This window comes from Sus scrofa, chromosome 1, assembly GCF_000003025.6.
Source record: "Sus scrofa isolate TJ Tabasco breed Duroc chromosome 1, Sscrofa11.1, whole genome shotgun sequence".
Lineage (NCBI taxonomy): Eukaryota > Metazoa > Chordata > Mammalia > Artiodactyla > Suidae > Sus > Sus scrofa.
This window is the reverse complement of record NC_010443.5, coordinates 52282377-52302069: the sequence shown is the minus strand read 5'-3', so window position 1 is coordinate 52302069 and position 19693 is coordinate 52282377. Positions and strand designations below refer to the sequence as shown.

The 19693-nt window shown below is 38.3% G+C and overlaps 1 long non-coding RNA gene across 3 annotated transcripts in view; it reads left to right on the top strand.

Annotated features, from left to right (window-relative positions):
* LOC106508874 overlaps positions 1-19693 on the top strand; it is an 80345-nt gene that overhangs the window by 11512 nt on the left and 49140 nt on the right. Inside the window, exon 4 of one of the 3 annotated variants that reach the window (XR_002338629.1) lies at positions 1920-2493. The exons of the other annotated variants lie outside the window; for them this stretch is intronic. This is a non-coding gene — a long non-coding RNA (uncharacterized LOC106508874). The remainder of the gene's footprint in view (positions 1-1919; positions 2494-19693) is intronic. 3 annotated transcript variants of the gene reach the window in all.

Sequence of the window (19693 nt, the reverse complement as noted above, 5' to 3'; positions counted from 1 at the left end):
TTGCTCACTTGGCATCTACTGGGCATGATGTCAAGTGTTTTGGAAGGATGAGAAGTTCTAAAGCCTGTGAGCAGCTAGTTCTTACCTACTCAAGGAGACACTTAAATTCATAAGGATGTATGAGTCCTGCAAGAGTTCAGGCAGTGTTAATGGGAAGAGTGGGAAAAGTAGAGTGTGAAATATTGGCGTAGTTGAGGCAAGTCTTTCCCAATATGGGCTTGCTCTGCACCTGGTGCATAGTAGGTGCTCACAAAATGTTTAATGAAATCAATGTACAAACAAAACATCAGGAAAGGAGGTCCCAAAATGTTCTGAGCAGTATTCTAGCCCAACTTAAGATTCGGGGGCAAGGGTGAATGTCAGGGCACACTGGCCCAAGGAGGCCTAGGAAGGAAGTGATATGTTCCTGTTCTGTGATAAGAACATGGAAATAAGCAAAGCTGCCTGATTCTCAAGAGAGATTACTCTGACAGCAGAATGTGAGAACAACCGAAAGAGAAATTCAAGTGAGGCAGCATTAATTTCAGTTCTTCCCAGCCCTGGCAGCACATGTGGCTCTGTGCTCAGCATGTGTTGAGGGGCAGGTGCCACAAGAACAGGGTGCAGTGAATCTGTGAGTGATGGTTATTGATGTCCACCTCACCTGCCTGCACCGATCAAGGTGGCTCTGAGATTTGCATGTCCTCCAAGTGGTACGGAGCCTAAACATGAAGATGCTCACCCGGGTCGTTTTCTAGGAACTTGGGGTCAGTCGCATCTAGTTCAAGCTGAGCTGGTTAAGACTGGCTAGGACCACTAATCCTCCAGCTGGGCATGCTCGAGTGTCTACTGCAGTGACCCTTAGACATCCAAGGGCCAAAAACTACTCCCTCAAACTCTGCTAAGTTCTTCCATTTTCGAACATGCAGAGACCTGTACTTAGTTACACCTGCACAGAACAATAATTCCACACCTTTTTCCAATCATCTTTCCCCACTACCCAAGCCCCAGACCACCATGTTTCTTTATTCTTTATCCCATAAAATCCCCAGAGCCCCTTGCCTTGGGGAGGTGGACCTGAGACTTGTAGCCTGACTCCTCCCTTGGCTGCCTTATGAATAAAGCATCTCTCTGCTGCAGACCTCGGCATCTCAACGTTTGGCTTGCTGCACCTTGGTAGGGCAAACCTGGTTGGGTAACAGAAGCCAGGGTGCAGCTAGCTTGGTGGTGATTCAAAGTATGTGACTGGGGCATGCTGAGAGGCGGGCAAGTCAGTGGAACCAAAACTTCCAGAGGAAAAAAAAAAAAAAAGCTTATGAGAAAGTATATGGAATGAAGCCTGAAAAAATGAAAGAATGGCCCACACCGAAGTTATTGTAGAATAATTGTGAGAAATACACCCTCTGTGTCATGAGGTTTACCGAGAACCAGGGTTTCTTGTCAGAAGAGAAAAGGAATCATATGCCCCCCTTCAGCCAAGCAACAAGGAACATGCCTTACTTAAGACAAGCACACTTTAGCAGAGTAATTCTGACAGTGAAAGATTAGCATCTCTGCAGATCCACTGAATGTTTGGTACCAGGGATAAGACCTTAAATGGCATTTCATGGAAAAGCAGAAAGGTTCTATGGGCTCTAGAGACAGACTGCTTGGGTTTGAACGTACTACTTATGAGTCCTGTGACTTTAGACAGGTTACTTAACCTCTCTGTTCCTACTTTCCTCATGAAAAGGAGGACAATTCTATTTGAGGTTATAATGAGGATAAACTAATTAATTACATATGAGGTGCTAGGAATAGTTCTTGGCTCCTAGGTAGAGATCAATAATTATCAGCTACCATTATGACTGTATTAACTTGGTCTTTTGGTCTCTCTCTTTTTTTTCTCTCTCTCTCGTTTTTTTTTTTTTTTTTTTTTTTTTTTTTTTTTTTTCCTAAAGGAGAAGCAAGTTGTTACTATCCATTTTTCTATGGTGGAATGTCAGAGACAGACACCTCGGTGGCTTGTCCCAAGTAACACAATGACTTGGTAGCATTCAGAAAGAACTCCCTTCTCAAATCCTGCTGGTAGAGAGAACCTCGTTTTATTTTTCTGGAACAAAGCTAAGAAATACATACGGTTACTGAGTTGAACAAAATAGAATCATAAATAAATTAGTTGCATTTTGCTGTCCCTGTCTGAGAAAATGTGAAAAAGCATTTTCCTTTCTATCTGAAAGGACATCTAAAAGGAACCAGACCACATAATGACACTGAGACGTCTGTACCTGAAGTAAAATGAATCACAGTGGAAAAGGATGATGTCTGCCAGGAGGCTTGGGATATTGTTTTCATTATCCAGTTATTTTCTATGTAAAAGCCACTCGTGTCTTAGAATGGACCTTGTCATCTGAAAAGCACTTCGTCTTCTTATACTTGCAAAGATTTAAGTGGAAATTGTTGCTTTTGGGAAAGAGCCATAAGGAGAGATTTGACTGCCTTTAAAAGCCTTGATCCATTTGCCTCCTAATACCAGTAAGTCCCTCCCCTGCATGACAGGTTCTGTGCCTTCCAGAAGCTAATACTAATCTAATAATCCTAGAAACGATCAGCTCTTCAAAGCATTGTGTACACATGTGTGTGTATTTTGTGCGGTCACATAGAGGAATGCTCTTATGTAACTCTCAGCAGCAACCTTGCAATGTTTGTATGATTTTTCTAATTTTGCAGATGAGAAAATCGAGGCTACCAAGGTTAAGTCTATCGTTCAAGGTCAAACAGCCACCAAGGGATGGGAGATGGAGTATCATTTCCACTCAGTTTCTTTGTCCCCACCTCTCAATTATTACCAACATCCTCTGTGGATGTTGTTTAAGCCCTTTCATTAAAAATACTAGAAAATTTAATAAAAACTGGAGCCACTATCCTCAGGGATTCCTACAGAACTTGGGCAACTTGAAACAAGATTCACATGATGTGTTCTATCACTATTCTTGGTGCTATCTGGACATCAGTCAGTATCATGTAAACTGGTCTTATGCATTTCTGGTTCTATAAATTCAATGAGGAAATTCAGTGCCTCATTTTCCTGAGTTTAATATGGCATCCCCAATGTTTTGATACCACAGAGTTGTAGATATGTTATTAATACACAGTAAAATGACTCTTCCTATAAAAGATTCTTTAGAACATTAGGAGGAAAGTTCAACTGACTCTATTTGCAACAGTGATAAACTAAAAATGAATCCCTTGGTTAAAAAAATAGTGATCTTAAATATAACCCTTTGAGATTTCTTTCTAAGGAACAGCATTGAATTTATTGTTATTCGTTATAGGTGAATTCATCATAGGTGTATTACAGCAGACTTCTTTCCCAGATGCATTATTTATTTACTGATATTGAAATTCTAAAAATGAACTGTCTCTTGGCTTATGGGGAAGAAAATAAACAAAATTTAGACATAACCACACCTCTGTGGCTTTCTCAGCTGAGCAATGTTGGAAAACTCATGTGCAGACACAAGTGACCCTTTCTCTCACTAACAACTACTTCAAAAAAAAAAAAAAAAAACTTGGGAATTCCCATTATGGCTCAGTGGTAAAGAAGCCAATTAGAATCCATGAGGATGCAGGTTCAATCCCTGGCCCAACTCAGTGGGTTAAGAATCTGGTGTTGCAGTGAGCTGTGGTGTAAGTCCCAGATGCAGCTGGGATCTGGCTTTGCTGTGGCTGTGGGGTTGGCCTGTAGTTGCAGCTCCAATTCAGCCCCTGGCCTGGGAACTTCCATATGCCGAGGGTGTGGTCCTTAAAAAAAAAAAAAAAAAAAAAAGAGGCGTTCCTGTCATGGCTCAGTGGTCAACGAATCTGACTAGGAACCATGAGGTTGCAGGTTCAATCCCTGGGCTCACTCAGTGGGTTAAGGATCCGGCATTGCCATGAGCTGTGGTGTAGTTTGCAGACATGGCTCAGATCTGGTGTTGCTGTGGCTGTGGCAAAGGCCAGAGGCTATAGATCAATTAGACCCCTAGCCTGGGAATGAAGGCCCTAGAAAAGACAAAAAAAAAGAAAAGAAAAGGAAAAACTCTAGGAATGTGGAGAACAAAGGAAGGATAAGAGAGATTTCTAAATATGTTCTGGTAACTTTATTTTTTTGTTTGTTTGCTTTGCTAGTATTACATGGCATCAGGATATATTTGTTATTTCATTTTTTAAAAAATTCATACAGCTAGCTGCAGAATTCACAGATTTTTCAACTACACACTGGGTGTATTTAGAAAAATTAATCATATTTTGGTTATAAAGTGTGATTTGATCCATTTAAAGTGTTGAACTATTACAGGCTATGTTTTCTGATCATAAGGCAGTGATGTTAGAAATGGAAAACAACCATAAAACTAAGATGTAGCCACATGTTTAGAAATTTAAGAAATAGTCATGTAAATAAAGTATGGTTCAAAGAAGAAATTATAGATTAAATAATATTTCAAATTGGATAATGAAAATACAAGATTTCATAATTTGTAAAATGCTGCTAAATCATTACCTACAGGATATTTCATTTATGATACATTGATCATAAAAGACAAAATGAGGAAAAAAGTGAAGTAAGAAGCCATTTCAAGATGTTATAGAAAGAAGAGTAAGTTAAGCCAAGGAAAGCAAAAAGAGGGAAAAAAGATAAGAGCAGAAATTCATGAAATATAAACAAGTTATACAATGGAGAGGCTCGAAAGAACCAAAAGTTGGTCCTGTTAAAAGATAATAAAATTAATACAACTTGCCAAATCTGACACAATAAAATGAAAACCAAAAACCAAAACAAAACAAAAATGAAACCCCACCACTACTAAGGAAAATGTAATAGAAAAAAATCTTACCTTAAAGAAAACTTCAGGACTGAATGGCTTTAATGTTATGAAAACTCTTCCAAGTAACAGAACAAGAGAGTAGAGTCCCCAAGTCATTTTAGGAGGATAACACAACATTGATATTAAAACCAAGGAAGCAAAATTGTGTTATGTTGTGTTGTGTTAAGTTATGTTATATTATATTATGCTATATTATTTTATTCATCAATGAATGTGAGTACAAAAATCCTTTGTAGATTAATAAACAAATATAGCATTTTATAAAAGGAGTAATACGTATGACTTAATTGTTTTAATCCCAGAAACTCAAGATTAGTTTGACATTCAAAAATCAATCAAATAATTTTCCATATTAAAACATTGCAGGAGGAAAATTATAGCATCATTTCAACAGTTGCTTAAAAACCATTTGACAAAATTAAATATCTATCATGATCATAAACTTTCTTAATGATTTTTATTTTTTCCATTATAGTTGGCTTCCAGTGTTCTGTCAAATTTTCTACTGCAGAGAAAAGTGACCCAGTCACACACACACACACACACACACACACACACACACACACACACACATTCTTTTTCTCACATTATCCTCCATCATGTTTCATCACAAGTGACTAAATATAGTTCCCTGTGATATACAGTAGGATCTCATTGCTTATTAAGGAACTTTAAAAATAGGAGAAAAAGAAGTTTCTGAAGTTGAAAATAGTATATACAAAAAAATCTACAGGAAACACTGTACTTACTGGTATACTTTGTGAAGGAAACAGATTAGCATTAATCTGTATACTGAAGGTCTTAGCAACTGCAATATGGCAAGAAAAAGAAATATAGCTGTGAGGATCAGCAAGGAAGTGTCTTTTTTAATGAATTATGTAGTTTTGAAAGAAGAAATTGGAATGAATGTACAGATTCAACTTGGAGGAGATCTGAGCATTGAGGAGCCTGAAGCATAATGTTAACCAAAGAACATAAAAGAAGACATACTGCATGACTTCACATGCAAAAAGTTAAAGAAACAGGCAAAATTAAACTATACTGTTTAGGGATATACAATTTGGTAGTAAAACTTTAAAGAAAAGTCAAGGAAGTAGTTCTAATAAATTCAGAATATTAGTTCCTCCCAGGGTGGGAAGGATACGGAAGGGACAGAGGAATTTCTGCTAGATGCTAATAATAGTATATGCATTTTTTTACCTAAGTAGAGATTATAGAGTTTTTGATTTACCTTTCATTAAGCTGCTGATTTATATTTTATGTACTCTTAGGTATGTTTATACTAAATAAACAGTATAAAAGTATTTTTTTAATATAATGTGTTGGGAAGGAAGAAACTTTACTCTTCTAGCTTCTTATGACGGGTCTAAAAATTAAATTGACATGAGACAGGTTAACAGGAAAAAAAGCAAACAAGGAATTTAATTACAGGAGTTCCCATTGTGGCTTAGCCGGTTAAGGACCCGACATTGTCGCTATGAGGATGCATAGTTCAGTCCCTGGCCTTGGTCAGTGGGTTAAGGATCTGGCATTGGCATAAGCTGCAGTGTAGGTCTCAGAAGTGGCTCAGGTCCTGAGTTGCCCTGGCTCAGCTGTGGCTCGGATTTGACCCCTGGCTTCAAACTTTCAAATGCCGCAAGTGTGTCCATTAAAAGAAAAAAAGAGTTAATTACATGTGTACATGGGAGAGACCCAGGTAAACTGAGTAACTTGCCCAAAGGGCTGAAACCCTCACCTTAAATACCACCTTCAAAGACTGAGGAGGATGTTGCGAGGAGGGATTTGAGTCTTCAAAGGGGAAGAAGGCAATTTGGCTGGAGATGGAAAAACAAATGCTTCATGAACAAATGTCTCCCTGGGCCAGCAGAGACAATGGGACACAGAGAGGAATTTTAGACACAGGGACTTTGCTGGGTTCCTCCCTGTCTGCCCAGCTGGTTCATACTACAGTTACATAAGGTGACATCTCTCCTCCTGGACCAGGTTCTTTGTCTACATTCTTTTAGGCAGTTAGTGGGGTGGTCCAAAGTTCTTCCTGAGTCTTTTGGGATGCAATTGTTTTAAGCTCAAAGTAATTCACATACCAAAGAGACCCGTGTTGGGATGGCAAATTTTCTTCCCTAAATATGCATGATAAATAAAATTGAAGAAAATTAAACTTCACTCCAAATAAATATTGATTAAGGCAAGAACATTCATCCCACCTGTCAAAATGAAAATCAGAGATTCTGTCTTGCTAATTTTTAATAGAACTTTGCATTATGCAAATATATATACTGTCCTATGGAGAACATTTCACTGAACACTCAGTCTTGCTTTGCTGAACATCTCCTCTTTGGTGATAGATTGTTTTTCTCTGCTAAACACCTGAGTGGAATAAAGTATTTCCTATAGATGAACTTACATTTTGATATTAAGGCTACAGATCCCTCAATTAGTGCCTAATTATGAGCGGGGGGGGGGATAAACAAAAAGTCAAGAACTGTCAAACACTGAAGAAAACAAGATGATTTACATAATAAAAATAACTTTTAAATGTTCATTGGCTTGTACTTGATAACTTAATGTGTCATAAAAACTGAATCACTTCAGCTAGCATTCTGATCCTTCCTAGACCTATAATAAAGCTGAATAAGGGGCACTTTACTGGTGGAATGTGCCAACATTTTATACACTTATTCAAAAAGTATTTATTGAGTGACTTCTATGTACCCCGCACTGCTCTAAGTGCTCAGGTTACAGCACCTGATAAAACAAAAATCCATGCTCTTTTGAAGTTTATATTCTCATTTGGAAGACAGGTGAGAAACAATAGTTAAAATCATGACTGTGATAAGTGCTATGAAGACAAAAAGGCAGGATGGAGAGGCAGAGAGGGAGGAAGTAAACTCAGGTAGAATGGGATGCTGAATGCTGCTCTTGTTCTTGTGGCAGTGGGATGAGAGTGCTGAACCCTAACCACCAGACCACAAGGGTCAGGAGCCTGGCCATAGGTCCCTGGTACTTGTCCTTTTGGAGAAAAAAATTCAGCAAAGTGACTGACAGTAGTGAGGCAAATAAAGTGTTTATTGGGAGAGAAGATACATGCAGAGAAAGCACAGGCAGGTTCCAGTGGCCGGGGGGGGGGGGGGGAAGAGAGAAAGAAAGAGACAGAGAGAATAAGTAAAGTGAGGAGGAAGAATGCTTTGGAGGTGATTTAAGCCGTTTATATGGGGGAAGTCCTTCCGGCTTCTCTGCCCAATCATCGTGGTTTGTCTGGTTTTGAGTCTCTATTTGGCCTGACTCAGGGCCCTTCCCTGTGTGCATGCACATCTTTTAGCCAAGATAGATTCTAGCACAAGGGTCTCTGAGAAGTTAACTGGACATACTATGGTTGGACGCCTCTCCCTTCTCTGACCTTTGAGGAACCTTTCTGCCCATGTGTAGTTCGGGAGGTCTCCTTGACCTCAAGAATGAGAAATATGTGGTCTATTTATCTTTTATCCAACCAAGATTCAACTCCCCCTTGCTCCTGCCATAATCTATCTTGATTATGGGACAGATTCCAGTTGCCCAGCCTGGGATCCATCCATCTCCTGCCTCAGTTGGCTGGTTTGTGAGGTGGATGGGGGAGATTCCTCAGAAAGCAGATGTATTTCACCCTGCTGAGAATGACTGCAGGAGTATAGAAGGCTGAGTATGCTTCGAGTATGGGAAAGCTACAAAATCTAGGTATGAGAAAATTCAAGATTCTCAAACAAACCTCAAGAAATCAGCTAGAAGATTATCTGCCTTTTTCAATTCAGGCTTTTCATTAAGAGGTGGTAGATCTCATTGCTATATTCACATAACATTATGAAATTTTTATCCCAAGGAAAGGAGTTTGGAAGTAACAAATACCTCAGGAGTCACCCAAAAACTCTTTTGTTCTCTTACTACTGAAAGTCTTTCTAAAGCCTGCACTTTTCTTATTCCTGCCTGAAAAAGAATGGTTAAATTGAGACAATTGAAGGATAGGTGGATGTTTGATTCCTTTGTGTGTTGTAATGTCATTGTTTTCAACATCGTTCAGTCACTTTTATGATTGGATGTGATGGAGAAGTAAACTATCACAGAACCATCTCTGACAAGGGTCAACATGATCTCTGTGATAATATGACCCTTTTCCCTAAAACTGGAATATAACAAATATGAACAAACAAACAAATGAAATAAAGCTGTTTTAAAAATCTGATTGGCAAAGATTATGTATAGCCATTTTGGTGAGTTACTCAGTTTTCCTGGGTCTCTCCCATATATATCTGTGATTAAACTCCTGTCTGAGTGCCTCCTGTTAAATCTGTCGCATGTCAGTTTAATCCTTAGACCACCTGAAGAGCAGAGGAAATTTTCCTCCCCAGCAGCAGGCATGGCTGGCAGGATTCAACTTTAATGGCTGAACACTACTCACCCTGAGGCTACTGCAGCTAAAAGATCTTGGGACAATTACAAAAGCCTTCCTTCTTTTCTCTTTTCTGAATTTAAATTAGGAGGAGAAAGTATTTTTGAAGCGGGTTCCTTGGACTGCTCAGTGGTGCTAAATTTGGTAGAGTTATTGATCCTTTTACTACCAGAGATGGTCACGGTTTTTCTTCATCTCTGTCTATTGTGTCATTCATCCTGTTCAATGTCCTGAGAGCTTGACTCTGTGACCAGGGAGGATATTCTCTCTGGTCTCTGCCATCAGAAAGGTACATGCACCAGTGCATATTTGGTGGTCAGTCAAATAGATTGGGACTCTGAGCAGTTGTAGCCAGTTGGTCAGAAGCACAGGTGACAACTTGGGCTTGCAACTTGCATCTTTTCATCTGGCCATGCCAGCTTTCAGTAGAGCTTGTCATAAGGGATACTAGTCTATAAAGGGCCTTTGTCATCTCAATCTTCATTGCTTTGTTAGTGCTGACACTGTACCATCCTTAATACCTGTGCATTCTTGGACTATTTGGGGGAGTCAACTTTCTGTGCCATATCCTTCGCACCCTTGGGGAATGCCTCTTATGTCCTTCGTTAAGTCATAAACGATCTTCTTAGTTTGAGTCACTATTAAGGTCTTCCTCAACAATGGCCAGAGGATGGGTCCTTTGAACAGGAAAATTTTTCTAAATTGGTAAATTTTTAGAGAGCTCTCAAGGTAAACGCTATTTTATTGGTACTTATGGAAAGACTAAATTAAAAGGTGAGAATAAAAGAAGTATAACAGCTAGCCTGAAAAACTTGCTTAATTTAAAAAAAAAAAATGGTTTAGGGAGTTCCCATCCTGGCTCAGTGGTTAACGAATCCAAGCAGGAAGCACAAGATTGCGGGTTCGATCCCTGGCCTTGCTCAGTGGGTTGAGGATCCAGCGTTGCGTGAGTTGTGGTGTAGGTCGCAGACATGGCTCCAATCCTGCGTTGCTGTTGCTGTGGTGTAGGCCAGTGACTACAGCTCCGATTAGACCCCTAGCCTAGGAACCTCCATATGCCATGGGTGCGGCCCTAGAAAAAGACAAAAAGACAAAAAAAAAAAAAAAAGGGGGGGTTTAGGAGTTCCTGCTGTGGTAAGCAGGTTAAGAATCTGACTGCTGTGGCTTGGCTCCGCTCATGTTGCTGAGGAGGCTAGAGTTCAATTCCTTGCCCAGCACAGTGGGTTAATGGATCAGCATAGGTTGGTAGGTTGCAGCTGCTGATCACATTCAACACCTGGCTTGGTAACTTCCATATGCCTAGGGTGCACCCATTAAAAAAAAATAGTTGAGAACCATTAACAATTTGCCCTCTGAGCTTCCCCTTCATGGGTTTTACAGATGCTACTAAAATCATTAGGTTAATTAATAAGAGAATGAAAAGAAGCCAAGGGGAAAGTCAAGGGATTCTTATCAACAGGTAGACATTTTTAAAGGGTTGTTTAAAAATAAGGTAAATAAAGCAAATATTGAAAGAGGCAGAACTAAGAGGCGTCAGGAAGGGAAGAGTCCCAGGAAACATCCTACCAGGTAGAAATGTTTAGTTAATAATAAATGGGATGAGTAAAATGAGCATCAGTGGGGTTTAAAACAGAGGTTTTAAAATACCACTACCTAAGTTTGGGTGAGGACCCTTTGTGACCCCCCTAGTGGTCCCCCAATATCAAAAGGCCCCCAAATCCATTCTATTTATCCCAGCTTGGAGAAATTTTAAAAGTTGGAAGACAAAGATTATAAAATCGCTGAGAAAGAAAACCAGTGATTGCTGAAGCTGCATTTAGACCAATTAATCATGTTAAGGTTGACAAAAGGGCCTGGATCCCTTAGCTCAAACCCTCACTGGGAACCCAAGGCCTTTCACACAAGAGTATAATGGCTGAGGGGTAAAGAGGAGACATTTCCAGTTCTCCTTGATGGAAACCCCACGAGCCGTGGTACTAAAATCCATGGGCAGGGTTGGGACTTGGCTATAGGTAGATTAAGAAAACATAAAATGCAAGGGTGAGAGGATTATAAAAGTTGGAATATTAGTGACCATGTTTTGTGTGTAGGTTAGTCACTGTTGCCTGAGTGTTTTATGGCATTAGATGTTATGTCTGGCCCAGTAGGCTTACTCAGTATTTTAAGACTGAGGCTCATTGACTGGATCCCAGCAGAGGCTGTGGTTAGACGTGTAAGAGTTGATGGAACTGAGGTAAAGGCTTGGAGGAAGTTAGGTGTGTTGAACAAGTTTTTTTTTGTAAAGTGATTGTATCTCTTTGACCTCATTGTATTGTATTGTGGGGATGGATATTATGTCTCACTGGGGATGTTTTCCCTGCCTGGAATTGTCAATCCTGGGATGAATCTGCCCTTCAGGCAATGTTAATTGCACTTGCAGAAGGGAGCCAGTAGGGTTGCCTGAGCCTCCAGGAAGGGAGGTAGAAGCTGGGTGCTGAGATTCAAGGACTAATAAGGGAGGTAAAGGAGATTTCTGCTCTTTGGGTGACTGGGTCTATTGAATTGGGCACTTGCAAAAAGGCCATTTTTGAATGCCTTGTGCAGACTGTTTTAGGTGTGATAATTGAACCCCGAAGTTCTAGAACATAGAAATCTTTTGATTTCCATTTTAGTTGGACATCTTCTCCCTGATAGAAAGATGCAAGTGAAAGAAAACTTAGTTGGATAGGCTTTTGATATCACTTAGGCAGCAGCCCAGTTCTTTGGGGGAATTAATAACAACTGTCTTTGTCTTGCAAATCTCTACAAAATCAGAAATGTAAACGCAGCCCATAGTCTCCTGAGGCTGAGTACAGTTAACACAATTGGTAGAACTAGAAACCAGGAAAAAAGAAAGATAGAGGGAAAGATGCCTTTAAAAAAAAAAATACAAACCACTAGGAAATCTCCCTTGCCCAATATCTAGCCTACAATAATCCTTAAGATTATTTGTCAAGGACAATTACAGGTCTTAAAAGTTGTTTTTTTTTTTTTTCTTCCCCATAAAAGAGCCTTAGCCACCTGAGCAAATAAACTTAACCTATTTCAACTGTTATTTATAAACTAGTGAGTTTTATAATAATTTAAGTATTATATTTATACCTGATTCATGACAGAGGTTTTAAAGTGAAAGCTAGGAAATCTCTGGTTGCATCTCTCTGTATGTCTATGTGTGTTTTTTATAAATAGGGCATTTTTCTACCTTCAGATGGAATTTAGAAGATAACTTTGTAAAATAACTCTCTTTAATTGGGTTAAAATTGCTTATAAACTTACCCAAACATTTTTTAGGTTCATGTCATTATTGACTCAAAAAAAAAAAAAAAAAGCACAACCTAAATGTTGAGTTATGTTTTATTCTACAGACATTAGAACTTCAAACCTGGGAGACAGCATCTAAAATAATGCTGAGAGACTGCATTATTTGACTGAAGAGGTCAAAGAGGAACCAGGATACATAAGAGTTTTTGCAACAAAACCAGGTAGATGGGACATCCAAGGATTACTGTTAATGAAGGAAAACCAGATATCTCAAGTTAAGGAAGTTAGCACTTTTCTATATATGGGAAGATGAAAGAGTCTGGGCTTGCTGAAATCAGTCCTTTGATAGTCATCTCAGCTGTCTGGGGCCTGTGTCATTTTTTTCCCCTCTTGAATCTCCTCAGGGTGCACCTTTGGGGGCTGACTGAAGTGGCTGATGACTTGATTGTGGGCATCCTGTTTCCATCCTGAGTTCCCTCAGGGATTACCTTTGGGGTGGCTGTAATGTGATGGCTTGATGGCTATTAACATACATTGTTCACAGACAATATTATAGGTCTTATGTAAGGTAGGCCCAAAGGATGAGACCCAAGGTCAGGCATAAAAGACTTTATTAGCGGGGTATACTGCCTGGCTGACTCACAAAGGGAGGTCAGCAGTCAGCCATTCTAGGAGGGAGGTTATATGTGAGTGCCAAGAAAGGGGTCTCTGTGCAGAAGCTGATTGGCCATTTCTTATGTAAATAGGGTGAAAAGGAGCAGACCAATCAGTTTGGGGGAATTGTTAGTAGGATATGAACAGAAGTTTAGACATTCTCCTGGGTGAGGTAGTCTTTAAGATTGGGTCACATGATTTGGGGAAGACTTAGTCATGTCTTAGTCATGTCTCTCCAGGAGCTGGGCGAGAGCCTAGAGCTAAGTCTTGCTGTTCCCTGGAAGAACCTAACACTTATGATCTAGGATTAATCATTAGTAAATAAATGATAGTTTAAGGTTTTTGGTTTAATTAAAACAATATATCTTTAGTTATCAGCCTATATTTTTAATTTTATCTAAGTCAACCAAAAATCAAATAAATTCAAGTTATCTGTTATAAAAGATGCCAGCAAAAGGAAAAAAATGCTTTAGATGATGATTGACTTTGTCCAATGTCTCATCAAGTTTCTATAGGTAATACAAATATAATTGTTCAAAGCAAGTAAAGTTAGATATTAGGTAAAAAGGTTCTAGTTAAACTTTTGAACATGTATTATGTGTTATGGTTTATGTGTACCTAAAAATAGCTTTCCAAATATTTTTGGTTGCTAGAATTTAAAGTTTTTCTAGGATAAATTAAATTTTAAATTAAATTTATTGATTATCTAGATCATTTAAATAAAATATAATGGTGAGATATTAATTGCTAAACATAGGTTTATCTTCCTTTGGCTTCCTACTACAGATGCACTAAAGGTAAATTGGATTTATTAGTAAACATGTCTTGTGCTTTATCGAAAGACTGTAATATGTATATGTCTCTAGAAATTATAAAATATATTTGTAAATTTGCCAAGCCACAACATACTACTGTAAATTACAGTTCGCAATTATTAACTGCTTAGTTAAGATTTCTAGGGGTTAAGATTTCTAACATGTGATTAAAACTACTGGAAATCATATGGAAAATGTTTCTTTATGTAAGAAAAGTAAGATGTATTTTGGGGTAAGAAAGATGAGAAATGGAAATGCAGTTGTGTTGAGAGAAATGAAAATGATCTTGACTAAAATAAGGCTAGATATTTCAAGAATGGTAAAAAAAAAAAAGGACAAGGGATAAACTAAAATGGAAATAGAAAGTTGTAGAAGGTTTGTGGAAAAGGAACCTTGAGAAAAGTGTTTTATGCATGGTCAAGTGGCTAAGACTGGAATGAATTTAAGTGAATGAATTTTAATATCAAAGTAAGCTGGTGCAAACTTAGAATTTGGTTTTCTTTTTGTTAAAAAACAAAAGTCTACTCTTGCAAAGAAATTGTAAAAGATTTTTCTTTGCCTTTCAGTAGTCTGCCTAAAAAAGGTGTGGGGAGGATATATATTTTATCAAAATAATTTCCTATGTTGTTTTTATCAGGTCTTTGATAACTTGAACTGAATCTTCTGAACAACAACAACAAAAAAAAAGAGCTAAGGCTTTTTACAACTACTAACTTTCTGTATTTGCCTGTGAGGTCTTTTTCATTTTGAGTAAATTGTTTTTGCAGTGACCAATGATCTTATTTGACCAAGTGACTTACGATTTTATTGATATTTTTTACAAACTTCCTCCAAACAAATTTTAAATGATGCCTTATTGACCTGGAATTAAGTTTTGGGTTTTCCAGAAGGTTCCTGGAACACCTGAAAAGATTTACTTTCTTCCCTTATAAAGAGAGTTATTAAGCTAATTAGGCTCATCTGGTTTGTTAAATGACATAGAAAGCATTGTCAAATAAGTAATGATAAACCTTCTTAGACTGTATCATGTGTGTAAATGTTATTAATATAAATGTCCTGGAAATTATATGAATTTCCTAAAATTCGGATATGTCCTGGTATAATGTTATCAGTCATAATTCTGGTTATTATCTTATAATGCTGTGTGTCATAGAAATAACCAAATTTCTGGGTCAATTGTATTATAATGAATTAGATCTTCAACCATGTCACTTTAAATATTTTGTCGTTTATAGTCAGTTACTATTTTATCTGATGCTCTCGCAAAAATGTTTCATCTTCAGGAAGATTCACAGAAAGGCTTTTTAATAAATACAGGTTTCTCATAACTTTCAGGTTATACCACTGAACTGGAAAGAAATTATAGAACTCTAATGAAAAAACTGATGGCTTCATAAACTGCTAACAAAAGATACAGATCAAAAAATATTAATTATAAGGGACTGAATGAATTAATGAGTATGATTATAATTTTTGTAACTCTTTGCTGAAATAGGACAGGCTCTTTATCTTTGTTTTCCAGATATAAGGAAATCTTTTCTCTTATACTTACCATAACCTACAGCAATTTAGTGAATTATACCTTCGTAAGCAGAATTGAAACATTTAGCTTTTTCTCCCTACTCGATCCCTCCAGAATTTAGAAACTCTTAGTGAGCATTATTACTATTATGGCAATAATAGCTGCATAAAGACTGGATAAGGGACTAGAGCTGGAACAGATACCTTCAGCGAAACCCTGTAGTGGGGGAAAGAGCAGGGCCCATGGATCAGAGCCCATTCTGTGCCCCACTGCATTTGCAGAGCCGAGTAAACATTTCCCATCTCCATGTAAATTACCTGCCTCCTCTTTGAAGTCTCAGACCACTTCCCCCAACATCCTCCTAGTCTTTGGTCGAAGTTGGAATTTAAGATGAGGGTTTCAGTCATTTAGGCCAGTTACTCAGTTTTCCCTGGTCTTTCCTATGTACACATGTGTTAATATATCTCATGTAAATTTATCCCTAGACCAGCCAGACCTAGAAATGTAGAGAAAAGTACCTCTTCCCCAACTACACCATAAGGCTGCTGTTTACGGTTATGCACATTGTGCATTGCACATCTTTAGGGCACTATTAAGCTTGTACATGGCTGCTATGGCTTGTTGAGAAAATACCGTAATCATGGGCCCAGAAAGAAGGCCTTTGAGATAGAAAGGAACCAGCTCTCAGTCTAAGAACATAGGCACTGATGCTGCACTGGCAATGCCCCTGGGGGGCATAAAAGATTGGCAACTATGTAGGCTTGGGGAACAGGCTTTGCTAGTGCAAAGCAGTTCCAACAGTGCAGGAGTGAGCAGGTGATTCTTACATAAACTGCTGCATTCTCCGGACAGTTTGTCTGCTTTCCCAATCTCTCAACAGACTGGGATGTGAGTGAATTAATTTGTAACCAAGAACCTGAAAATGTATCAGCATGGAATTGCCCACTATACTGTGAATTGAATGAAGTCTTGCATTCTGCTCACACCTTCAAATTAAAACTCTCTGAGCAAGGCATTTGAGGATAATAGAGAACAAATCTATTTGAAAGGAACTAGATGCTTTCTTCAGCCACAGCATTTGGCATATTACATTTGGATTGCGAATCTGGCTCTAAGCTTTCTTATAGCCAGGAAATGGGCTAGGGTTCTGGAAGTTTTGGTTTCTGACAACAGAAAACATATAAACTTCTCTGTAGTTAAAAAAAGTTCCTAGGTTGAAATGGCAGCAAGGATCTAACATGTATAGCAGCACTGTAAGTCTTGAAGTCTGAAAAATTTCTTTTTCTGTCTATGTGAAAACTAGTGCTTAGAGAAATTAATTTGATAATGAATCCCAGTATCAGCACATATTCTTGATTAGTTCTCTGTGGGGAAATTCTAAAGATGTTTGTATCCAGGAAAATCTGCTGATTTATTAACAAGGTGACAAGAATTTTGGAGTTAGAAGGGACATTATGAACTAGTCAAATATTTTTTAATTTCCCAGAGGAAGAAACTGAGACTCAGAGAAGTTTAAAACAAAAACCAAAATAAACAAAACAGCACAAGTTAAGAGATAAGGAAGGTAATAGGCTTGTGAATTTCCTACTTAGCACCATGATAGTAGGAGATTGAACTCTAAACCCAGATTCTCTAAGCCACGCAATCAAAAGCAGTTCTAACTTTTTTAAGTAGGTATTCTAAGAAAAAAAGTCATTTATTAAGCGCACAATGACGAGATTTAAGTAGGCAATGAGAGATTTACTGTGAAAATCTAAAACACCTTTAAAAGGCCACTGTGTAAAGCAGTAACATATAAAGGAAAAGAGATCTAGGAGGATCAGCCTTTGTAGAAGAAAGTTCAAAATCCAGAATCAACTTTACTTAGAATGAGACTGCAAGAAAGTGATAGTCACCAAATCCAGTTTTCATTAGAATACACAAATTTGATTAGTGCATACTGTCTGCATGGCTGTGGGCCAGCAATATTGGTTTAAGTAAGATCAGGCAGAGGAATAGGAGAGAAGAGACAAAGAAACAGAGGGAGAAGCAAGCACTGGGAATGAGAACCATAGACAGAGGGTAGATTGTGTGGATTCATACAAAAGCCCACTGAGAAAATAAGAATCTCTTCTTTAGCTGATGAGCATTTCCTGCTGTTAAAAAAAAAAAAAAAAAAAAAATCACCTAAGTTAAGAACACTGAATGGCCATGATCTTGTTACATCGTGAAAATAAGTGATTGGGGAGTTCCCGTCGTGGCACAGTGGTTAACGAATCCGACTAGGAACCATGAGGTTGCGGGTTCGATCCCTGCCCTTGCTTAGTGGGTTAACGATCCGGCGTTGCCGTGAGCTGTGGTGTAGGTTGCAGACGCGGCTTGGATCCCACCTTGCTGTGGCTCTGGCGTAGGCCGGTGGCTACAGCTCCGATTCGACCCCTAGCCTGGGAACCTCCATATGCCGCGGGAGCGGCCCAAGAAAAGACAAAAAAAAAGACAAAAGAAAAAAAAGAAAGAAAGAAAATAAGTGATTGACTACAGTAATCTGACTTTTCTAGCTTTTGCTTTACCCAGAAGCCTCTGATTTCTTCAAATTTTAAACAAAAATTAAGTCTTAGAAAAAAAATTAAACACAAATTTTTGTCAATGTGGAGAAATTGGAAAATCTGGACAAGCTTAGTATAAACGCAGCAGATCTTTTTATACTGCTGGTAAAAAAACAAAACAAAACAAAACCAAATTTTTCTGATGAGCTTCCTTCCCAAACTCACACATTAACACCTTAGCCAGGAACCAGCGGAGGCAGTCAGACCTGGAAAGTGGACCCTTTCCTCAGACTCACGCGATGACCTGACCTCAGCCAGGCTCCCTTCTCAGGGCCCCTCAGGCCTCAAGAGGGCCCCCTGAAATTCAGAGCAGGCAAGGAGCAAAGGGCTGGGCTAAGTATAAGGAAATATACCTATACTTATATCATTCCTTAATGTAGGGAAATGTGTTCTACTGAAAGAGCGTACCTCTACTGTAACGTCATAGGATTGATATTTTGTTTTGTTTTTTAACTTACTTCATTAAAGTATATTTTACTTACAACGGTGTGTTAATTTCTGCTATACAGCAGTGTGATTCAGTTATACATACACACACATATATGTATAATTCTTTTTCATGGGTTTTTCCATTATGGTTTATTACAGGATATTGAACATACTTCCTTGTGCTGTACAGTAGGACCTTACTGTTTATCCATTCTGTACATAATAGTTTGCATCTGCTAATCCCAAACTCTCAATCCTTTCCCCCAACCCCATCCCACCTTGGCCAACTGTGTGTATGAGTCTGCTTCTGTTTCATAAGTAAGTTCATTTGTGTCATATTTTAGATTCCAGATATAACTGATATCATATGGTGTTTGTCTTTCTCCTTCTGACTTACACAAACTTCCAGTTATAAGATAAATAAGCACCAGGGATATAATGTACAGCACGATAAATATAATTAACACTGCTGCATGTTTTACATGATGTTAGTAGAGCAACACCTAAGAGTCCTCATCATAAGGAAAGATTCTTTTTTTTCTATTCTTTTATTTTGTGTCTGTATGAGATGATGGATGTTCACTAAACTTATTGTGGTAATCACTTCATGATGTATGTAAGTTAAATCATTATGCTAGACATCTTGAATTTATACAGTGCTATATGTCATTATATCCCAATAAAACTGGAAGGAAAAAAAAAAAAAACAAGAAACAAGACCAAAAAAACAGAAGAAAAAAATTTTTATAATTCTTTAAAATTTTCTTTTTTTTTTTGTCTTTTCTAGGGCTGCTCCCACAGCATATGGAGGTTCCCAGGCTAGGGGTCGAATTGGAGCTGCAGCCACCGGCCTATGCCAGAGCCACAGCGATGCGGGATCTGAGCCGCGTCTGCAACCTACACCACAGCTCACGGCAATGCCAGATCCTTAAACCACTGAGCAAGGGCAGGGATCGAACCCGCAACTTCATGGTTCCTAGTCAGATTCGTTAACCACTGCACCACGAGGGGAACTCCTCTTTTTAACAATTTTTTATTCTAGTCGATTTACGTTATGTCAATTTGTGCTGTGAAAGTTTTTTAAAAGAATAAAAAAGAAATATTTATAAGATGTTGCCAAATTGTCCTTCAAGAAGATGGTTCCAATTCATATTCCTTTTCAA